Raw genomic sequence first — 24,841 nt, 5'->3', positions numbered from 1 at the left:
TGATTTTACAGTTACTGGGAGACACTGCTCTGCTAGAGAACTGTATTTAGTGATTACTGACATTTTTAGTGTTGTTTTGAGTCTTAAAGTTTTTAATATTGCTACACCATAGTTTGCTCTTTGAAAGTAGGCTGCAAACACAAAAAGAATGAGAATCACTAACTTAGAAAGAGTATCAACCAGCCACCCCCATCCCCCGCCCAGTCCCCCCCCACCCCCCCGCCCCAGTTCCCCCCATTCCCCGCCCAGTCCCCTGTTTAAGGCTAAGGAACTGAAGTCTTAAAAGAGGAGAAGGGATTTGAAGTGGAACAACACAGCTGGGTTGGGGTACACACAGCCAGGATGAAAATTCAGGTCTTAGGACATCCAGTCATGATGTTTCTACTACTTATTTCCTCTCTGAGTCTATAAACCTAGGTCATCAGGGCTAAAAATGAGTAGAAAAGAACTGGCAAAAGACAAGGACTTCGTCACATGCCTCCCTGCATTGACCACACATCTCCACTCGGCTCTTAAACTGTCTGGGGGCACTGTGGACGTTCTCCTTCAGAGCACTCCAGATCACAAAGATGGAACTCACCTAAATATTTGCAGTGAGAGTTGGACATTTTGTTTAGATAACCATGACTTTAGTTGGCTTGTTCTTGTTTTGTAACTTATGGCACCCTTACGTAATACGTGATGTGTCTTCCTTAAGGAGAGTGAGTAGGGAAGAGAAGGATACATGGAATATTTGGAGCTGATGGCACAGCAGCGGAGAACTAGGGAATGTGCCTGGCTCAGCCCTGGAGCCCGAGGGGAATGACGGGAAGCATATTTTATGGTATCCATGTTGACCCCTGGTGTGCTTCCTGCAGGAGCCGGTGTATAATGGGCTCCAATTCAGTGGATTGAATGAGGCAGTGGGAACCCAGGTGAAGGAAGATATTATTAAAAGATATCATAAAAAAGGTATATATATATTATTATTAAAATGCATTATATAAAAGATATACATATTATTTAAAGGTATTAGATAAAGGTATAAAAGGAAGGTATATTCAAAGCAGGTAGGAATTTGTGGCATGACAACTTTATTCACAGCAAATCCACCACCCATGGTTGAAGAAGGAGAGCAGCCTCCAGCCCATGGGGAGAGAGGGGTCTGGGAATAGGCAGGCAGGAGTCTGGTGCCTCAGACTAAGCAGTCTGAGGTTTTAAAAGGGGACCCAGTTCCAGCAAGATTGTTGGGAGGTGAGATGATGGAGTGAGACAGCACCAGTGAGGACTGGGGAGCATGCTTAGCGGCATAGGAGGCACCAAAGATGCAGTGGAGAGTATGATGGAATGAAGACGTCTGTTTTAAAGAATACTAAGTTTAAAATTTTTTTTGAAAGTTTAATAATTTGTGCTTTTGAGTCAAGAAACAACAACCCACAAATGTCCACCTGTCTAAAACATAAGAATGTTATATCAGAATTCCCCAGTCAAGATGTCATGGGCCAAGTCTCTGTGTGTCCCTCCAGTTTCAGGTCCCTGGTGCCCCAACCGTGGACCCCACAACAGTTTGCAGATCCTGCTGCTTGCTGCCCTCCAGTCTCCTTGAAATGCCTTGAGATGCCCTTCCCTTCCTCACATTCTGATGGTCTCATGGACCATCTTGTTAGTCCTTCCACTCCATACCCAGAGAGTGGATCCCTCTCACTTTTAGCCAACCACTGGATATCTCAGTTAATGTGTTTATGACCAGGGTTCATATTTGCTGTTACATACCAGGTTTGCTGTACCAGTTGTAAAATTATTCAATTACTTCTGCACAACTTGATTTAAAAAATTGCTATCCCAAGACCCTCAATGTCTGTTTCCCCTGGGCTCCCACTCAATCTGGCCCCTCTTCTTGCACTTCCCAGATCACCCCAGGGTCTGGGGAGATTGATGTTGTGAGATCTTCTCTTGTTCCCACCTACTCTTGAGAAATCCAAATGTGGGTCAGAACCCAGGCTCAAGTCTGCTGGTTTATGAATCCCTTGGCTCCTCTGAGACTTTTCTCATCTGTAAGATGGAGATGGAAGAGATGAACATCCACTTGCAGGGCATCCAATAAGATTGCTGGGTTGATGGTCATATACATTCAGATGTCAAGAGCTAGCCTGTGGTCATTTTGAATAAGACAGAGTGAAGCAAGGACACAGAAAATTCCGGATGAAGGGAACCAGGCCTGGCCAGCACCAGCCCAGGCTCTTGGGCTGACAGATGCTGCTGTCGCTGTCATTGCCAATCCTGTGCTACCCAGCGGCCGAGGGCAGGGTCAGCGAGGCCAGACTTCACTTCCCAAAGCCTAAGTGGTGGCTTAATTGGCACCGGGCTTCTTATCTGACTTTAGTCATCTAAACTCGCTGGGAATCAGAGAAAATATGGTCTTCACTGCCTTTGTTTTTGTCCAGAAAGGTTGAATGGGTGGGTGAGTTTGAAGGCTGTAAAGCCTTCTGAGAATCGGAGATTCTTGGAAGTTTTTAAGAGTCCAGGCACTATTCCCTGGAAAATGTGAGGTTCCTGGGGTTTATTAGAAGCTTAAACTTTTGGTCAAAGTTAAACATCTAGAAAAATGTTTCTGGGAAGTGTCATCAACACCTTCTTAATTGGCTGCCTTGGCATCATCTCAAGGCTGTGGTTTCTACTTCAGATGCTGGAGCAGGACCAAGCCCAGCTCAGGGTCTCCTTCTGGGATGGAGGATAAGTAAGAACCTCCAGCCTGTGTTTCCGAATTAGGGACTTAAAAGGAGCCTGGCTGTGGGAATTGCATGAATCATATTTACATTAGTGTTGGAAAGTGCATTTCTCTCCAGGAGATTATATGCCTTCAAGGACTTCCCCCGTGCCCCCATAGTGCAGGTGAGAGGTGAGGAAAGAAAACTCAGCTCTTCCTGGATGGATACCTTTGCTCTGGGCTCCAGGGGCCAAGGACCAGGACCAAGGAAGTCCCCTGTGAGTTTACATCCAGATGGGCAAGCTCATGGACCACAGGTATAAAGAATAGCCAAGGGACTGACCCTCCTCCCCACACCTCCTCTTAGAAAGCTGTCCCCCAGGTTGTTCCCTCCCAGCCTGCTTGGAAGAATTGGAACCTAAGTTCCTGTAAGCACAGTGGAGGGACCTCGCTCTAAAATTCTATCTGGCATTCCTTCCACTTTCCTGATATTTCATCCCTTCTACTCTTCAAATGAAATAGTAGCTCACTCCAGTATTCTTGCCTGGACAATTCCATGGACAGAGGAGCCTGTTGGGCTACAGTCCGTGGGGTCACAAAGAGTCGGTCCCAACTGAGTAACACTTTAACGCCTCAAACGAGGCCATTTGAAGTTTTTGCCAGAGTGATGGGTATTGAACAGCAGATGAGAGAAAATGGGACCCTCTCCTGACTTTTCCTTTTGAAAGTCCTTAAAAGGAACAATAGTGACAACAAAAATTCAGAGCATGAATAACAGATTTGGAAGATCCCATGAGAAGGAGGAAATCTCCTTCTGAATGTTCTTCAGATGCGGGGTGGAGGTGTCAACTAAGCGGGGAAATCACAATTCCTTGGGCATTTGCAGAACTCTGGGAAAGAGGAACCTGCATTTTCTTCTCAGGCACAGGCTGGGCAGGTGGTAAAAAGCCAGAGAAAGAAACGGCCCAGAGATGTGTGTGTGTGTGGGAAGGCTTTACATAACCAGGGAGCATGTCCTGGGCCCTGGTGAATTGTCCTCTGTGTCTGAGAGTGACATGCAATTAATAGGGCCCGTGGACACACTCACTAAGTTTCTTGCAGCTGAGTGTGACTCAAGAAGGAAACAAACATAGTTAAAAGGATGGGGGTCTGGAGGATCAGCAGTTTGAATAAGAAAGGACTCAACAGTGCCCTGCGTGGACTGGTGACTAAGCACTGGAGGAAGTGAGGACATTTTTGAACTGAGATTATATTTCTATTCCTGCTCCCCCAAGAGAATGCAAGTTTATGATATAAATCAAATTACCTAGGCAGGTTGACTGATATTCTTATACTCTATTAAGAGTAGAACTCCACTCTTGGAAAAAAATTAATAATACATGGATCCACTGAAAAAAACACTGAAAAGATATACATCCAATGTTCACTGAGGTTACCTCTGGGTGTTGGAATTACTAGTGCTCTCCTCTCTCCAGTCTCTCAAATCCTTTCCTTCCTCCTTTCCTTCCTTACTTCCTTCTCTCTTTCTTTTTCTATGTGTCTACTTTTGTAATTTTTTCACAATGAACTATTTTCTAATCTTCTACAATAAATGTGTTTTGTTAAGAAAAAACAACACAATAGAATAAGAAAGACCAAAAAATAGTCAGCATCCAGGGTTTATTCCATTTCATTTGGAGGATGAAAGAGTTCCCACTGGCATGTGTTTGATTTTCCTGCTAGACCTGGGACAAGCTGAGGATCTCCTGTGTTCTCTGGACTATCCTTCTGCCTTTCTCATCTTCCATACATACCTGGGATCCAGCTTTTCTAGAAAACCTCCAAGAATCTTCTTTGCATAGGCCTACTGTTTGTGTCTGCTAAACTAGTTTTTGTTGTTCACAGTTTGGGAGTTTGCAGGTATGTTTAAGGCACTTGCCTCCTTTATACAAGCAGGATGCTGACTCCCTTACTTGTCTATACTTGGGAGGCTAAAACAACTTACACATTTGTATCTGAGGGTAAAATCTAAATTATACCAAGGGAATTTATCAAGAGGAGGGGGTTGTGTTAAATTCTCATCTCTCTGGAATGTAGAGAAATGGCTAAATTAGTCATGTTCAGTCTCAGGCAGAGAACCTACCCCCCTCACTCAGTTTGATATAAACTTCTGATAAGAAATTTGAATAACCATCCAAGTGAATTACCTGCTTTGCATGTTTCTAATCATTGTCTGGAATCCCCATCGCACCCAGCACGCCTCTGAGGGGTGGCTTGGCTCCTGCATCACTTTATGAAAACTCCGAAAACAAAAATTCGATTAAATATTAGCCTGGCTCAGCAAGTAAATTTATTGCTCCCCACCAATCATATTCATTCTGGTTTCAAAGTGCTAGGCATAAAGAACTCTGCACTTTTCACACTCTCAATTATTATCCACCTCAGCCCCTACATATGGAATAATGAGGAAAGGACTCAGGATGAGTCCTGATGGCCTTCAACAAACAGAAGTTGCAAGAAGGAGATTTCTAACAGACTGCCTGATACTGTGATAAGTCAAAGATCTGACTCCTTTCCCCCACCCTCCCCAAGACATCTGTGTCCTATCACTCCTACCTCCTACATGATTCTGGAATGAAGACAACTTTCCTCAATCTTTACAGTCACTTCCCCAGGTCAGACAGAGACACTGCCATCTTAGTGTCCCGCCTGGTCTTCAATAGGTGCCATCCTTCTAACATACAGATGTGATCCTGTCCTGGCCCCTTATGAAGCTATGCAGTAGATCCCCATTGCTCCTAAACCTCCCATGGCTCTTAGGGTAAACCCTCAACTCTTTCTCGTGGCTTTCAAGTTTTTTCTTAGAGATTACACACCACTAGCCTGTGGGATGATAGGTTTTGCTTGGCTTGCGCAGTGCTTTTTTTTTTTTTTTTTTTTATAAATTTCCAGTAGAGCCAGTGTCGATAATTCGAAAGCTTTGTCTACAAAGCTTTGTCATACAAACGTATGGCTTCTCTGGAAAAAAATCGGGGTACCTGGTAATGCTGGGCACGGGTCCCCACATGGAAGGGGCCTCCCATGTGGATTGGGGCTTTGTTTCCAAGTCCTCCCAGTCTGTGCCATAGCTGCCATGAGCCCTTCCTCCGGCTCATAGAGGTCACCTGTCTGATGCTGTGGACAGGTAGGCTCTACATGACTGGGCCCTGATGAGGCTCCCCTTCCCTCTCTCTCTTCTTCCCCACCTGCAAGCCTGCAGGGAGAATCTGGGAGGCTAACTTCTCTCAGTCTGCCTCTCCCCACCCCACCCCCTCATATGCACAATCTGGGCTCTCTCTCACCTCTCTGCTCTAGTTGAAAACCCACCTTTGGGAATGTCTACTTCCAATTCATTCTTTGGGTCTCTGTTTAAATGTTCTCTTTCTTAGGAATGTCAGCCCCAATCTCCTCTGCCTAGGCCCCATCGGCAAATCATATTTTAATTGTCCCTCCATAGAATCCCCTATGGTGTAAGAACTAAGTTTGACACTCAGTATTATTACCTGCCTCAAAGGGCATAAGGGCAAGATCCCCTCCCCACTCTGCTCTTGTGGATGGATAACCTCCCTAGTTAAATAGCCCTCTTTATCCGCGCCCCCCACCCCCCAACCAGGTGCAGTTCCTACTTATCCTTGAGCGGTTTCATTTTCCTGCCGGCTCACAAACTATTCAAACATGCCAATCACATCCTCCTGCGGGAACCAGGGGCCTCCTCACCCTCTTGATGCTACAAGCCTGCCTCTCACAGACCCTGATGGTTCCACTTGGCTCCTGAGAGCCATCTTTGTATGGTGTGTGGTATCTTCCCCAATCCCCACCCACCCCGCCATGAGGATATGTGGTTGCTAAACTGCTATTCGTCTCAGCTGTCCAGTGCTGCCGGTCACATATTCAGCCATCCCCATAACCTGAGCCTGGGAATCCCTCCTCAACAACAGGGTGAATAGGAGGTGACTAAAACAGCCCATATGTACCGTAACTGCTTGCTTACTTGCCTTTTCCCTACTAGACCACTGACTCCATGAGGGCAGAGACTGGAGGACAGTAATGGGTGTATTGTTTGCCTCCTAATCCCCAGAACCCAGCACAGAGACTGGCACATTCAATAAACTCTTACTGGTCATCTCAGCAGGGTGGTAAGGATCTTATCAGTAGAAGTTATTCAGCCAGAGCAGCAAAAATAAGCATCTCTCAGAGACTGCAGAGTGACACTTACTGTACTTTTCAGTTCTTAAGATTCTGTCATTTCAGTAGTTTCTCTATTCTTCATGGAATTATGGCAGTCCTTATCTTGCTGAATAGGACAGGATAGAAAAGCAATCATCTTTTACAACAAAACAAGTTCTCTGTTTTCAAGATGCAATCACTAATGTTAAACAGCCTTTGTTTTCAAGAACTAGAGACCCAGTTCAATGAGCAGGACATTGCTATGCAAAATATGAAAAGGCTGCAGAAATGAGTCCATTTGTTCTAAAGTGCACTATCACAGCCTCTGGTGTTTACTGGGGGAAAATAAACCCTACCATCTGCAGATCGTTTAGTAACAAATTTATACCATTTCCATGTGTGAGTAATGCAGTTCTAGAAATGAATCTAATCAGAGTGCTGTTTTAGCAGGGAGGATGTTCTCACTTAAATTCAAAAAACCATTTCCATCATTGCCAGATTTTTAAGAATCAAAATCCAGCTGACTTTCTGCAATATGCCACTTAAACATCTTGGAAATAAATTTATGTGTTAAAATAGTAGCAACACCAATGAGTTTCTGTGAACATTGTAAAAATCACCCTGTAACCTGATGGTAACTTAGAGAGGATATACTTACAATTTAAATTCCAGGAATGTGTTACTGCTTTCTCTTTCATTTATTGAGTTAAAACTCAAACTATTTTAGAGCCATAAAATTTGCAATTTACGCCTGTCAGACCAGTCAGAGAGAGAACGTCCAGTGCTTCATGGTTAAGCTATGCCTACATGTGAAACTAATTTGACTAAGGTCAATTCATAATTTGATCAAATCTTTGGCTTAAGTAAATCTTAATTTGGTTCAAACTCTTATTTCAGGGATGATGAAGGATGTCCAATAGAGAAAAATAATCAGAATAAAAATGCCAACTCTCCACAGGGGACAATATAGCAGAGTGGATCAGAGCTCAGGCCTTAGATTTCACTACTCCAGGTTCTCATCTTGCCTCTGCCACTTATTAACTGACTCAATTTACACTTAACCACTCCCAACCCCATCATCTTAAAATGGCAACATTGAGAACACTTATGCCATGGTGATGTTGTGAGGATTAAAGGTGTAAATGAATACAAATGCTTATCATAGCTATTGGCACTCAAAAAGCATCCTATAAATGTTAACTATTATTGTTATGGTAAATTGGTTTCACAAAATGTCCTAGCAATGAAATCTCTGAAAATTTGATTCTGCAACTGACTACTGGAATCTGGAATTTGCCTCTTGGATTGCCAATAGCAAATTGGATCCCTACCATTTCTCATTATTTAATTAATGAACTGTGCCAATTTCCAGAAGAGAGAAAGCCAAAGAAAAGTAGGGATGGTGCTGTTATAGACAATAACTCATTGTGAAACAGGAAGGGACATTACCTTTCTAGTCATTAATGAATTGAAAACCCAGCCAAGCCATGAAGCCATCTAGGTAAAGCGGATCTTGGGCACACAGAGGTGGCTGCAAATTGACTGCAAATTTCCCTGGATCTAGAAGCATCAGCCCCAACCATCACATGTTGTCCCTAGGGGCTTGTCATGCCATGAGTAGTCTTGGTCATTTGGAGACCAAGAAACAAAGCCAAGAGACTGAAATAATGGTGGGTATCTAGAGCGGTTCTGAGGCTTCACAGTTGGATAGTTTTCACTATGAAACCTGACACAGAATAATAAGCCTTGGCATAGGCATATTTTTATCTCTCTCTTCAATTTCTGTCTTCCTCTAACCCCGATTTTCTGCAGCACCAAAACACATCAGTTAAGACACTGATTAAGGAAGATAGATAAGATGATCCTTCAGAAAAGGACAATCACTTGGATAAAACCAAATTAGCCCAGTATTCTGACAATTATCTCACCACTATTTATAGGAACACAGGTAAGAAAGTATATTCTTCTTTACTGCCCAAGAGGCAAGTACTTAATGCGAACAGGGACACACAATTCCTTTATTGTAACCTCCACATCTAAGTTGTTTCAGGGTAACATAATCTATATGCACAATTTGGAAATACATAAACATCCTGTGGGCAGGAATCATGGTTACATTTCTCACTGTTGTATGCAAAGAATTTAGCCCAGTACCTAGAACATAGTATATATTCATGAACATTAAATAAATGAATGACTGTATATTAGCTCATTCACTTTTGTGATTTTATCTGAAATCTCCTTTTATCTTTGTCCATTCAATAAATTTCAACTCACTCTAAAAGTCTCTGTATAGGCATTCATTCTGTGAAATCATTTCTTTCATTTCAGGAAGGAAAAGACCTCTTCGCCTCTGTTTCCATACTACCTAGAACATGCCTTCTTGTAAAGTTTTCTACATGCAAACAACAAAACCCATTCTGGCAGGTTGGAGCAGAAAGTGACCTGTTAGAGGACATTGGGTGGCTCACAGAATGTGGGGGAGGGATGGAAAACCAGGTCTGAATGCTACCTGTGCTGTGCCGCGCTTAGCTGCTCAGTCGTGTCTGACTCTTTGCGACCCCGTGGACTGTAACTCACCAGGTTCCTCCGTCCATGGGATTCTCCAGGCAAGAATACTGGAGTGGGTTACCATGCCCTCCTCCAGGGGATCTTCCCGACCCAGGGATCTAACCCAAGTCTCCCACATTGCAGGCAGATTCTTTACCGCCTGAGCCACCAGGAATGCTACCTACTTAAATTTAATAGCCAGGAAAGAGCTTGGCCATGCCAGCTGCTTGAGAGACACATGGGAACAGCTGCTGCTCCTTAGCACTGATTAGCCAGTGTAGACCTGAGGATGTAAGCTTGGCTACTACCACCTAGAATCACTAGACACCTCTACCCCTCTCCCAGTCAGAAGATTCTATCCTCCTAAGTACCACTACCACCTCACATTGATCACTTCTGCCTCCGCTTGTACCAGCACATCCAATTAGAAGAACATAGACCACATACTCAATCTCTAGCCACAAGGGGTTCTATTCATCCAGTCACTGTAGCAGAGGAAGGTGAACTAGAACATATGTGGAGTGAGTCATCCAACTCTATTTGTGCCATACTCCATGACACCACCGTCTCCTTCACTTGGTATGAATTCCCTAAAATTCTGAGAGAAAAAGATCAGGAGGGTCCGTGCAGAAAGTCCATCATCTGTCCAATAGGAGTTCCCAAGAGGAAAGAGAGAGAGTAGGAGAGATAGCAATAATACAAATTAATTTTCCAACACAAAAGGCAAGAGTTTACGTACTGAAAGGTGAGAATTTAAGAAGACCCCTCCTAGGCACATCTCTGTGAAATTTCAGAACACCAAAAATTAAGACGCTAATAGCTTCAGAGAGAGAAAATGGTCACCTGCAAAGGAGAAAGAAAGAAACTGCCTGGCACAGAAACACTGGGTGCTGGAAGAAAATGGAACAATATCTTTCAAACTGAAGAGAAATGGTCTTTGACTTGAGCTCTCGCCCAGATAAAATGTCATTAAATAATGATGGCAGAATAACCGTCTTTATACAGGACAGGCCTCAGAAAGTTCACTTCCTATGGATTCTTCAGCTGGGAGTTGCTTGAGAAGCTATGCTCCAGTCAAATTAGGAATTAAATCAAGAAAGAGGAAGTTATACGATCCAGGGAGAACCAAAGGGAAGGAAAAACAGCAGCTAATTATCAGTCCCAGAAGGCTACATGGGAGTCTACATGGGAGGAGGGAGGTAATTGGAGAGTTCCTAGAGGACGGCTCTGGGGAGAAAAGAACTTCCATAAATTACAGAGTGTGCCGGAGACATTTTAGGAGCATAAGGAAATTATAAAAGCAGAGCATACAAAAATTAAGGCAATTAGAAATTCCAGGAAAAATTTAAAACTGTGAGGAGATGAATGTAATCATCGCGTGCTGCTCTCCAGAAAGATAATGCTATAAAGGCTGTTTAATGATTTTCCATTTTTAAATCAGCAAGACAAAGCCTGAACAGAAATGACTGTAACTATTATGAATATTGTTAGTGTTAAACTATAAATTCAAATGAGATTTGTAAGAAGGAAAGAGAGGTGAAAAGAAGGAAGGAGTGACCATGAAATATATGATATCTTATAAATCGAGGAGTCTATAGCATATACCATGAGTAATAGCACCTCAAGTTCCTTTTGGGTCATTTCCCCTCCACAACCAGCCGGCTGAGTGAAACTGTTCATCCACAGGGTAAACACTCTTTAGCCAATGGGTGAGCATGTGGCCCAGTGTAAGCCAATCAGACTTTCTCTTTCTGGTAAATTAAGAATCCCCACCAATTCACACCAGGCGATGCCCTAAAGAGATGGTGCATTCATTCCTGCACCTTAGATTCCCAGAACAACTCTTCTTCTTTGCTTTTCTAAAGTCTGACTCTTTAGCAAGAACTGGTTTCCATTGGTAATGTGTATAAGATAAACAGAAATTCAGTTAGTGTTCTAAATTTCAAAATCTGGGAACTCAAAATAGTGATGTAAGTATGAAGGGTGAGGGACTAGAGGAGGGGTTAAAAAAACAAAACTCATATCTTAACAGGAAGTCAGTGTAAAGTGTAAAGCTGATAAATCATGAATAGGCAGTAAAGCAAATTATTTCTCAATGTGGAGGCAACCACTAGAAACTTTACAACTTTTAAATTGAAAAAGAGAAATGGTTTCTGGAGAAAGAGGCCAGGCTAGAGAGAAGTAGAAAATGAGCCTATTTCTCTTTATCATAAACTTATCTTCTCAGTTCTTCCCCCTGTGTGTATGTATTAATTGATAAAAAGTTTAATGGTAAAGAAGTGAGGAAATAAAGATTGTTTGGCTTGTGTATAATGAAGATGGCTCAGAATTTCAAATCCTTCTCAAACAGACAGAAATCAGCCCTGTAAGCTGTTCTAGAAACTGGCACACTACATAACATCCCTGTCTCGGACTCCGAGGGAAGAAGCTAAACTCCCTCCACTGGTGGATCGCCACTGGACTCCTGGACTAGCCAGAGGTCGCTGCCTCCTCTGAATGCCCTCACTGGGCCCCCACCTGTGGATCATCTCAAGCATGTCTTTGCAGTCCTTTGCAAGCTCAGAGTAGTTGGTGCAGGACACAGGGGCTTTGGTTTGCTCTCGGCCCATCTCCTTACTCAACCTCCATCCCGCTTCCTGGAAAACCAGAATTAGTCTTATCTCTACTCTCAAGGGAAAAAGAAAACAACATCTCCATATTGTTAAAACCATAAGATTTGTTTTGAATGTGAGTCAGTTTTTACTGTTTTTTTTTAGGGCATTGTACTGATAAGACAAGGAGAGGTGTGGAAATGGCACATTTCCCAGATTAGAGGAAATCAGAAACCCCAAGGTATGTTTGTCCCTTTTTACCAAGAAGAGCTCTGAAGGTGATTGAAGCCAGGCATGGAGATTTCCAGGCAGGGCAGACCCTGTGCAAGTAGATGGCTAACTATCCCCAGGAAGAGGATTGGTGCTGCAATATTAGCATTCAGATCAACCCTCAGCAATGACCTGAGTCACCAGTTCAGTTCAGTTCAGTTCAGTCGCTCAGTCATGTCTGACTCTACGACCCCATGAATTGCAGCACGCCAGGCCTCCCTGTCCATCAGCAACTCCTGGAGTTCACTCAAACTCATGCCCATAGAGTCGGTGATGCCATCCAGCCACCTCATTCTCTCTTGTCCCCTTCTCCTCCTGCCCCCAATCCCTCCCAGCATCAGGGTCTTTTCCAATGAGTCAGCTCCTCGCATGAGGTGGTCAAAGTATTGGAGTTTCAGCTTCAGCATCAGTCCTTCCAATGAACACCCAGGACTGATCTCCTTTAGGATGGACTGGTTGGCTCTCCTTGCAGTCCAAGGGGCTCTCAAGTGTCTTCTCCAACACCACAGTTCAAAAGCATCAATTCTTCAGCGCTCAGCATTCTTCACAGTCCAACTCTCACATCCATACATGACCACTGGGAAAACCATAGCCTTGACCAGATGGCCCTTTGTTGGCAAAGTAATGTCTCTGCTTTTTAATATGCTGTCTAGGTTGGTCATAACTTTCCTTCCAAGGAGTAAGTGTCTTTTAATTTCATGGCTGCAGTCACCATCTGCAGTGATTTTGGAGCCCCCAAAAATAAAGTCAGCCACTGCTTCCACTGTTTCCCCATCTATTTGCCATGAAGTGATGGGACCAGATGCCATGATCTTAGTTTTCTGAATGTTGAGCTTTAAGCCAACTTTTTCACTCTCCTCTTTCACTTTCATCAAGAGGCTTTTTAGTTCCTCTTCACTTTCTGCCATAAGGGTGGTGTCATCTGCATATCTGAGGTTCTTGATATTTCTCCCGGCATTCTTGATTCCAGCTTGTGCTTCTTCCAGCCCAGCGTTTCTCATGATGTACTCTGCATATGAGTTAAATAAGCAAGGTGACAATATACAGCCTTGACATACTGCTTTTCCTATTTGGAACCAGTCTGTTGGTCCATGTCCAGTTCTAACTGTTGCTTCCTGACCTGCATACAGGTTTCTTGAGAAGCAGGTCAGTTGGTCTGGTATTTCCATCTCTTTCAGAATTTTCCACAGTTTGTGGTGATCCACACAGTCAAAGGCTTTGGTGTAGTCAATAAAGCAGAAATAGATGTTTTTTTGGAACTCTCTTGCTTTTTCAATGATCCAGTGGATGTTGGCAATTTGATCTCTGATTCCTCTGCCTTTTCTAAATCCAGCTTGAACATCTGGAAATTCATGGTTCACGTATTGCTGAAGCCTGGCTTGGAGAATTTTGAGCATTACTTTGCTACGGTGTGAGATGAGTGCAATTGTGTGGTTGTTTGAGCATTCTTTGGCATTGCCATTCTTTGGGATTGAAACGAAAACTGACCTTTTCCAGTCCCATGGCCACTGCTGAGTTTTCCAAATTTGCTGGCATACTCAGTGCAGCACTTTCACAGCATCGTATTTCAGGATTTGACATAGCTGAACTGGAATTCCATCACCTCCACTAGCTTTGTTCGTAGTGATACTTTCTAAGGCCCACTTGACTTCACATTCCAGGATGTCTGGCTCTAGGTTAGTGATCACACCATCGTGGTTATCTGGGGCATGAAGATCTTTTTGTACAGTTCTTCTGTGTATTCTTGCCACCTCTTCTTAATATTTTCTTTTTCTGTTAGGTCCATGCCATTTCTGTCCTTTATTGAGCCCATCTTTGCATGAAATGTTCCCTTGGTATCTCTAATTTTCTTGAAGAGATCTCTAGTCTTTCCCATTCTGTTGTTTGCCTCTATTTCTTTGCATTGATCTCTGAGGAAGGCTTTCTTATCTCTCCTTGCTATTCTTTGGAACTCTGCATTCAAATGGGAATATCTTTCCTTTTCTCCTTTGCTTTTCACTTCTCTTCATTTCACAGCTATTTGTAAGGCCTCCTCAGACAGCCATTTTGCTTTTTTGCATTTCTTTTCCATGAGGATGGTCTTGATCCCTGTCTCCTGTACAATGTCACGAACTTCCATCCATAGTTCATCAGGCACTCTATCAGACCTAATCGCTTGAACCTATTTGTCACTTCCACTGTATAATCGTAAGGGATTTGATTTAGGTGATACCTGAATGGTCTAGTGGTTTCTCCTACTTTCTTCAATTTAAGTTTGAATTTTGCAATAAGGAGTTCATGATCATAGACACTAGATACTCAACAGCCAGTAACATAAACTCTCAGAATTGGCAATACAGCATTGCATTGGAGCAGCAGTTGTCAGATGGGATCTTGTCAGACAAGGAGAACAATCTGAGGGCCCAACATAGATAGGGCAGAAAGTTGCAGATTTGAATACTGACAAAGCCTTCACTCCACTACCGTATCACCCTTTAAAAAAGTGTTTTAACAAACACAGCTTTGTTTGAGCCTTATAGCACCTATGAGGGTCAGGGTAAAGTTGATGCTTACCCTTCAGAGGACCTTCTTAGCTGGCTCATTCCACAGCTTGCTTTATGAGCAGCAGAGAATCAAGCCTAATACCTTTATCATCATTTGTTAAGTGTTTCTCAAATGTCAGATACAGTGCTAAATGCTTTGCATGTGTTTTTTTTTTTAATCTTCCAAGTGCTATTATTTCTATTTGACACTGAATGATTGGAGCTGAAGTTTGACATCTTGCCAAGGATTTGCAACTAGTAAGTACCTAGGCACCAGTGATTTTTCTAACTAAATGAACAGATTTGGAGCCCATTTTGAATCTACAAGAACTTTAGAACCAGCAGAGAAACTACTCAAGACCCCTGGCCTGCACCTAGAATTGAATCCATATCCTCTACAAGGGAGTATATTCTCCCCGAGGATTGACACGGAAAACATTGCTAAGACCACAGTAGGTAGGATCATTTCTGAGGCTGTGTCTTACTTATGTCTATATTGCTAATGTCTAGTACAGTTGCTGGCAAAATAAATGTTGTCAGATGTGGGAGCAAAACGAATACTTTGGTCAAGTGACACATGAGGGTCAGGGTCAGGAAATCCAGATCTCCTGGTTTCTATCAATGCTACTACTGTTGACACACCTGCTTCTTTCTCTATGTCACTCTGACTGCTGTAACAGAAAGATCCCCAATACGACGGTTCAAACAAGATAGAGGATTATATTCTTCTTACGTTAAAGTCTGTGTAGTCAATTCGAGAGAAAAAGGTGCAAAGGAAAGCAAATCTCTTCCCTGTTAACAACTAACAGGAAGCTTCATATCCTTCATATCCTTCATATCACATATCCATGCACATTCTACTGGCCAAACAGTTACATGGCCACGTCCAGCCAAAAGGAATGCTGGGAAATGTAGTCTTGCCACCCATCCAAAATGTCTATTATTATAAAAGACAGGAGAATGTTAGTCCTGGCCCTGAAGAAGCAAGTGACTGTGTACCGTGAGAAAAGCACTAAACTCAGAGGTGGGTGTAAAGAGGTTTTCTCACCTGCAAAATATAACAATAATCATAATTACCTTAACTTAGGTTTTTCGATTCTAGACAATACCATTGGTAATTAGCATTTACTGAGCATATCCCCCTACTCTAGGTGCTACACCATACATTTTACAACATACTCTTTAATTCAATCTTCCCCACAACCTCTAAGGCTGGCATTAGTATTGTCCCTTTGATTTTAGAGACGAGGAAACCAAGCCTCAGAGGAGTGAAGCAGTTTGCCCAAGGTTTCACACTGAACATGTGAGTGACACCACCAGGCCTGGGCTTGCTGACTCCAAACCTCAAGCACAGAGCCCTCGGCTACACCTTCAGTGGAGACCATCTCACTGCCAGCTTTACAGGGTTGCTGGGAGCGTGAAAGGCGATATGATGGAGACAGCACACAGTAGGCCTCCTCCACTTTCCTCAAGGAAGGCAGCGTGCCTTGCTGGGGCTGGAGGCTTCCTTATCTGAGCGGAGTAAAGACCGTGGCTCCGGAATAGGGACTGTCCAGAAACAGTTCAGGGTTGCTGGAGACAGACTGGAGCCCAGGGGAGGAGGAATCCAGGTTTGAGACAGAAGAGGAAAAAGCAATAAACTGGAAAAGCATGGCTCTGCAAGCAAATGGAATCTATTACTCAGAGATTAAAATGTCACAAGGAGTACACGTCAGCTCCAGACCTTGGAAAATGTTTTTTCCATCATAATTACTGCTCACCACCAACACGGAGGACTGTTTCCCTTCCTAGGGAGGAGCTGGCCCCACGTGGTGTCTCTCTAGCCTTCTGTGGACTTCAAAAGTTTCTTCTTACATCTGTTCAGAGTGTTGACAATCGCCAACACCATTAAGCACTTGCCATGCACCAGCTGTTGTTGTTTAGTCTCTAAATCGTGACCTTGTGACCAACTCTTTTGCTACCCCATGGACTGCAGCCCACCAGGCTCCTCTGTCCATGGGATTTCCCAGAAAAGAATACTGGAGTGGGTTGACACTTCTTTCTCTAGGAAATTTTCCTGACTCAGGGATCGAACCTGCATCTTCTGCACTGGCAGGCGAATTCTTTACCACTGAGCCACGAGGGGGGCCCGTGCACCAGCTACTTATAGCTTACTAATCCTCCCAAAACCCTGTGAGATGGACACTAGTCATTCATCCCATCTTATAGATAAAGAAACTGAAGCATGAAGATATCACGACCTTACACAGCTGATGACAAGAGAATCAGGATTTGAACCCAGCTCATCTGTTCAGGAGTGTGATCTCAGTACTCCTCAAAACTTCCTTCTCAGCCCAGTTCTGTTTATGGGAAAGTGGGAAACAATACAAGTCTTCCAAGAAAGAACCTGGCAAGTTTTCCTTTTTTTTTCTTTCACATCAAGGCATAATGTGAGCCAAAAACCTGAGGCATGGAGGGAGTCCATGTCTAATGTCAAATCCAAGCCCACCTGGGGTTCAGTTCAGTCGCTCAGTCATGTCCGACTCTTTGTGACCCCATGAATCGCAGCACGCCAGGCCTCCCTGTCCATCACCAACTCCCAGAGTTTACTCAAACTCATGCCCATCGAGCCGGTGATGCCATCCAGCCATCTCATCCTCTGTCATCCCCTTCTCCTCCTGTCCCCAATCCCTCCCAGCATCAGGGTCTTTTCCAATGAGTCAACTCTTTGCATGAGGTGGCCAAAGTATTGGAGTTTCAGCTTCAGCATCAGTCCTTCCAATGAACACCCAGGACTGATCTCCTTCAGGATGGACTGGTTGGATCTCCTTGCAGTCCAAGGGACTCTCCAGAGTCTTCTCCAACACCACAGTTCAAAAGCACCAATTTTTCAGTGCTCAGCTTTCCTCACAGTTCAACTCTCACATCCATACATGACCACTTGAAAAACCATAGCCTTGACCAGACGGCCCTTTGTTGGCAAAGTAATGTCTCTGCTTTTTAATATGCTGTCTAGGTTGGTCATAACTTTCCTTCCAAGGAGTAAGTGTCTTTTAATTTCATGGCTGCAATCACCATCTGCAGTGATTTTTGAGTCCAAAAAAATTAAGTCTGACACTGTTTCCACTGTCTCCCCATCTATTTCCCATGAAGTGATGGGACCAGATGCCATGATCTTAGTTCAACTTATCCTTGGAATATGTGTGTTGCAAGCTCTGGGCTCCTCAAGTTCCAATGGTGTGATGGATGTGTCATATTTGAAGAGTTCTGGGAAGAATCACAGAGGGTTGAGTTGTTATGTTTGTTTTCTTGAAGTGTAGACTATTTTGGTCTCAAGGCAGTAAGAAAACCCTAACCTCACCACACCCACCCTTCCAAGCCAATTTCTAGGTTGTTCCTCTAAGAAATTAGTGATGTTCCTATAAACAACAGTAAGAATCTCTTCCTCTGCAAACTGTCTAGCTTTCTGGGTTCCACTGGAAGAACCATCTTTTTTTCATAAATAATTTCTGACTTCTTTGCCTTGCACCTTGGACAGATTTTGATCTTGTATGATCAAATTTGCATGAGATATATAAAAGCAGAAGTAATCAAGTCTCCTCAATCCTTTCTAAACCATGACCCAGTTTGACTTTTTCAGCTCCATGGAGATCTCAATGACATCTCCAGCTCACTCACCATGTCTACACCAGGAAACCTTCTGGTTCCACTGCTGGTTCCATAGCTCCTTCTGAGAACGGTGGACCTTGACACTCTGTGTCAGGTGACCGCTATGCCGGCCACGGCTGCTATGCCAAGCCAAAGACATCAGTATGGGCCAGACTTAAGGAAACTGTGAGGTGGCCTGAACTGAGAATGCAACCCAGTTAATGAAGCCCTGTGCTAAACGGTAAATATCCACTCTGATCATCCTGAATGCAGGACACAAAGAATATAACCACAGCACAGAGGCAAGAAGAGGAAAACGAGATAGAACCAGAAAGAGAGTCCTGAGCAAGGAAGAATCACCAAGCAAAGAACAGTGGTTTTTCCTCTCAAAAGGAGACCAGAATACAGTAGCTGGAATTGCTGTGGTCTTGTCGTGAGGTCCGAGTGTGTGGGCTAATGAGACGGTTTTCTTTGCTAACTCACTGCACACATGTATTTTTATCAAAGTCCCACATCTCTTGCAGTGTTAAGCGTATTCTTTTTTGGTTTTGGGGTTTTTGCTTTTTGGTAATTGGAAAGAGCCCAACAACTTATCTAAAAATGAAGTCATAATCCTCTCTCCCAAACCTTCTCTTTTTCGTTCCTTGCCTATATCTATTCTCGATATCACCATTCCAGTTCTTTGATTTCTCCCAAGACGTAACCCGTCTGTCAAGCCATCTGCCAGTTTGTCTCAGTTCTGTCTCCACAATACAGCTTCAAGATATCAGGGTTGGTCAATACTCTGCTCACATAGCATGACTGCCCAACCCTTCACTCTTGGCAGACATCACTAATTGATCACTGTGTTCTTTCTCACTTACCTAAGCAAGGCTAAAAGCAACAACAGCTCTATTCCTTGAGTGTTTATTTTATACACAAGGTATAAGCATTTTGCATGCCTTATCTCATTTAATTCTCATAGAAACCCTGTGAAAATACTCTGTTGGTTTTTTTCATTGTACAGGCTCAGAAAGTGAGGAGAAATACCCTGACTCCTTCCTTCCTCCAGTTATACGATCTTTCTCTGGAGCCTCCCACTGATGGAATCGAGCTGGAACCAGCTGGCAGGATAGCCAGGGAAATGGAGCTTGCAGGAGTTAGCTCCTTGTGATGCCCAGCAAAGTGGAAGAAGGACAGAGATCAAATCTGAGACCAAATAGAATGGCTGGTGAGAAACTTCTGATTTCACAGCCAAAAGTAAAGAGTCTTGACTCTGAAAGATGACAACACTTGATCCAGAAATTTCCTTCTGCACTGAATGTCACTTATCATAGTTGCTTATCCATATGGTATGTATTTGCGAGTCTTTTCTCCTTTGCTTGATAGCCCCTAAAAGGCTCTTGGGTGAGATACAAGTGTGAATTATCACTCCCGTCATAATGGCTAGCCCCACACTTCGCTTAATAACTAGTATAGATTGAGGAATAATGTATTTTCAATGCCTGTGCTTCTTCAGTCTGAAGTGTACAGCAACATGTCAGAGGGGTATTTGACAAACACCTTACATTTCCCTGGAGAGCCAATCTCACAGTGCGGTAAATAACTTTACACATAATTATTTTATGAAAAAATCAAACAAAATTTACATGGTTTTCTTTAAGATAAATTACTTTAAAGAATACTAGGCTCTCTTTGTATTCATTTTTTAATAATTTTTTTCAACAAGGAGCACTGACTGAGCATTTTCTATATGCCTGGCATTGTTCCGGACAGACCTCATCCTTACCTTCAGGGATTTTACAGTCTAGTGCAAAATGCTATAAAAGACTGACAGCAAATGTTTTAGGCTTCCTGGGCCAAATATTCCTTGTTGCATTACTCATCTCTGCCTTATAATATGAAGGCAGCCATAGACAATACCAAAATAATTGAGTGACAATATGCTCCAATAAAGCTTCATTACAAGAACAGGCAGCTGGCAGGATTTGACCAACGGGTCATAATTTGCTGGTCCTGTCTATTGGGAAAAGCTAAGTGAGTGCTCAATTACTTCAGTCGTGTCCAACTCTTTTTGACCCTATGGACCATAGCCCTCCAGACTTCACTATCCATGGGATTCTCCAGGCAAGAATACTGGAGTGGGTTGCCATTTTCTTTTCCAGGGGATCTTCCTGACCCAGGGATCGAAACCACGTCTCCTACATCTCCTGCATTGGCAGGCGGGTTCTTTACCACTAGCATCACCTGGGAAGCCCAGCGGGGAAAACAGACATTAAATCATTTAGAATGACCCACTGCTAGAGAATAATATAAGATGCTCCAAGGGCAAACCTAGGGTAAGTCACTTAGTCCAGGAGCAAGACCAGTTCTGTGGGTGTGCAAACAAGGTGTACTCAGACTGGACAGCGTGCTTGGTTAATGCTCTCTTGTCTGGGTCTTGAAATTTTTAACGATGCTACGTTTGAACCTGTGAGGTCAGAAAGGACAATGGAGCATGCGCATGGGCAGAGCCGCTGTTCCAGGGCCCTTGTACACACGTGAGGGCTGGAGCGCACTAACATATGGCAGTGGGCAGCACCCAGCAGCTGGCCGGGCCACCTGGCGAGCATGTGCACACCCGGGATTGTCCAGAGGACCTGGAGCAGCGAGGGCAGCCCTGCCTGGGACCTGCACCCAGGCTGGTTGATGGCGGTGGCAGCCCCAGCAGCAGCTGCAGTGGTGGGGTCAGCAGAGGCAACTCTAGGAGAGGGGAGGGGTTCCGGGCCCACCACGGGGACCCATGGTGGGAGGCGGGCTTACTCATTTCTCCCTGGAGCCTGGCCCTGTGGCATCTGCACAAATGCTCTCTCTCTAATCTGAGCGCCAGGACACTCGCGCATTCAGGTAGTAAAGCTTGTCAGTAAATTATTACAAAATAAGGGTATACACATTGATGCTGCAATAAAGCAAATCAGGGACTTTTTAAAACTCTTCAAATAATTAAGAATTTCTGGTTTTGAAAATGGTTGTAGGGTTGCAAACCAAATATCCATGGGTTTAGAAATAGGAATTAAATGTAAAGATTGTTCCATTTGACAGAACACCACCTTCATACAAAATTCCAGATAAACCAACAATTAACAAGGAAAACTCATAAAATCTTATAAATAATAAAATATTTTAAAAGGAAAAGCTTTACACTTTACCTTCAGTCATCTTTTCTGTCCTGCTTTCTGAACAAGGGGGTCTATATTTTCATTTTGCCTTGGGCCTCACAAACAATGCAGGCGGTGCTGTCCAGGAATCCAGGCAAGCACTCCTGAGGAAATAAGTGGAAAAGCAAGAGAGGGCCTGCTGCACCACCGCCGTGGTTCTCAAAGTGTGGGCGCTGTACCAGCAGCACTGGCGTTCCCTGGGATCCTGTCAGAGTGGCAGGTTCTCAGGCCCCACCACAGAGACTCGGGGTGGCGGTGGACCCCAGCAATCTGACGTTACACCCCCTAGGTGGATCTGATGTCCCTCAAGTTTGAGAGGCACTGCTGCAAGGGAGCTGAGAGAAGAACAGTGTGTGTGCATTGGGAGGTGGGGGGGTGTGGGGTGGAGGAGGGACCAGGTTCTTAGAACAAGGAGGAGAAAATGGAGGTTTTTTTAATCAGGAGTAAAAGCACAAGTCCTTATAGGTAACAAAGCCCTCAAGGTCAATGCATCCCACCCCCATCCCTTCCTGATCTTTCCTACTGCTTTCTGTCTTAGCCACACGCAGTCCTCTGATCCACCAGCCAGTCTCCTGCCCCAGGACCTTTGCACCAATTACTTCTTCTTAGAATCCTTTTACCCCAGAGCCCTCTTGCATTCTTTGGATGTCTGCTCAGATGTTCCCCTCTCAGGAACGCCTTCCCAGACATCCTATTTAAAACTGTCCCCTCGATGCTCAGATACATACACATTCACACTTGGATCCCCCCTCCCTCTTTTATCTTTCTCCATTACACATACAAACACCTAGTATGTCATATCATTTTCTTATTTTTCAGGTTAAGTATCTATCCTCCTCCATTCCCCACTGGAAAGCTAGTTCTAGGAAAGTAGTGGTTTTCTTTTGTTTCATTTACTGACATATTCTCAGGGGCCTAAAAGTACCTAGTAGAGAGGGAACACTTGATAAATATTTATTGAGTGAACAAATGCATGACTATAACTAATAAGAAAGGGATTCACATAATCTGGTTAATAAAGAAGCTAGCAATTGTTCTTAACTTGAGACCATAAGCTGGGTTTATTCATGAAGGTAGAGGCCAGTAGACCTCTGGGAAGGGAAAAATCCACACATTTATACATGGCCCCATCATAGCATCTGGGGCCATGTGACTATTCTGGCCAAAGCACTGTGAGTAGAAGAGGCATGTGTCAATGCCAGACCATGGATGTTAATGGGAATATCTCCTCCACTTCTTCTATCTCATTTGGCTGTGACCATGCCAGCTTGTGGAGTGACAAGGTCAATGCACAGCAGAAAGTTCCTTAGGCTTTCTATGAAGGAGAAACAAACCTTTGTTGTTGATATTTGTTACAACACTAGGCCTAGCCTAGCCCGAATACCAGCATCATTATCCACCAGTGGAGTCAGAGAGCAGATTCAGAGAAGTTGAATCTTCTGAGCAACTGTACCATGAAGAATATACATCAGGTAGCTTTGGAGAAGGAAATGGCAACCCACTGCAGTACTCTTGCCTGGAAAATCCCATGGACGGAGGAGCCTGGTAGGCTGCAGTCCATGGGGTCGCTAACAGTCAGACATGACTGAGCGACTGCACTTTCACTTTTCACTTTCCTGCATTGGAGAAGGAAATGGCAACCCACTCCAGTGTTTTTGCCTGGAGAATCCCAGGGACAGAGGAGCCTGGTGGGCTGCTGTCTATGGGGTCGCACAGAGTCGGACACGACTGAGCGACTTAGCAGCAGCAGTAGCAGCTTTAAGGAAGATACTGTACCTTGTTCACAAGTCTAAGTATATGAAAATGCCACCAGACAATGCCCTGGTTATAAAAGGCAGAAACTATGAAATGAACACATAAAAGTGTACAGGTAGGGGGCAGAATCTCTAAGTATGGACAGTGACAAACTTAATTTTCTTGGGCTCCAAAATCACTGTAGACTGTGACTGCAGCCATGAAATTAAAAAATGCTTTCTCCTTGGAAGAAAAGCAATGACAAACCTAGACAACATATTAAAAGAGCAGGAGACATTACTTTGCCAACAAAGGTCTGTATAGTCAAAGCTATGGTTTTCCAGTAGTCATGAATGGATGTGAGAACAGAACAATAAAATAGGTTGAACACCGAAAAATTGATGCTTCGAACTGTGGTGCAGGAGAAGACTCTTGAAAGTCCCTTGAACTGCAAGGAGATCCAACCAGTCCATCCTAAAGGAAATAAGTCCTGAATATTCATTGGAAGGACTGATGCTAAAGCTGAAACTCCAATACTTTGGCCACCTGATGCGAAGAGCTGAGTCATTGAAAAAGACCCTGATGCTGGGAAAGATTGAGGGCAGGAGAAGAGGATGACAGAGGATGAAATGGTTGGATGGCATCACTGACTCAATGGACATAAGTCTGAGCAAATTCTGGGAGATGGTGAAGGACAGGGAAGTTTTGCATGCTGCAGTCCATGGGGGCACAGAGAGTCAGACACAACTGAGTGACTGAACAGCAACAAATGGATCAGTCTGTCTAGGTTTGACTCTCAGCTCTCTTACTTACTGACCTTGACCAAGCTAATTAGCCCCTCTGGACCTCAGCTTCCCCTCATGTAAATAAGGATAATAATATTAGCTGCTTTAAGAAGTGTTGGAGGATTGGATGAAATGAGAGGTAAAACACTGGGTTCTCAGTGCTTGATACAAACTCCTTAAATCTTCATAGCAACTGATTGGGCTAGATACTATTTTTATCCCCATTTTATAGATGATGAAGCAGATGCACAGAGAGATTAAGTAACTTACCCAAGGTCACACAGCTAGTAAGTTATGGAGCTGGGATCTGATCTCTGCGGTCTGACTGGAGGACAAAGATGAATTCTGAGCTGTGAATTGGGCAGACTGGAGGCAATTCTCAGCCCCAACACTCAGCAATCAATTGACTTTGAAACAAGAACTTAACTTTTTGCGGGAGGTGCTTTGGTGAGTGTTAGCTACTGTTGTAATGACAATGTCAAAAATGGACACAGTCTGAGAAGCTGCTTGGAATAGAATCACAACATGGTGGGTGAGTCAGTCTCTTCTGTGCCCCACTGGAGTTTATGGGGAAACCTATTCTGTCGCTCTGATGTTACGCATCTAACAGCACAGCCCAGGTAATCAAATGCAGCCCCATTTCCATTCCCCAGGACACACATGTGATTGAAGGCTTGTAGGCAGGGTCCCCTCCTTCCCACCACCACCATCGCCA

The 24,841-nt window shown here is 43.8% G+C and overlaps 1 long non-coding RNA gene across 1 annotated transcript; it reads right to left on the bottom strand.

Annotated features, from left to right (window-relative positions):
• Positions 1-1,297: 1,297 nt before the first annotated feature.
• Positions 1,298-22,062, bottom strand: LOC110129474 (uncharacterized). Its single transcript, XR_002311504.2, has 4 exons — positions 21,599-22,062; positions 6,921-6,998; positions 4,873-4,965; positions 1,298-2,031 (listed from the first exon to the last, which is right to left on the bottom strand). It is a non-coding gene; the product is annotated as an uncharacterized lncRNA (long non-coding RNA).
• Between the last annotated feature and the right edge of the window lie 2,779 nt (positions 22,063-24,841).

Source organism: Odocoileus virginianus, chromosome 24 (genome assembly GCF_023699985.2).
Source record: "Odocoileus virginianus isolate 20LAN1187 ecotype Illinois chromosome 24, Ovbor_1.2, whole genome shotgun sequence".
Taxonomy (NCBI): Eukaryota; Metazoa; Chordata; class Mammalia; order Artiodactyla; family Cervidae; genus Odocoileus; species Odocoileus virginianus.
This window is presented reverse-complemented; position numbering and strand designations above follow the sequence as displayed.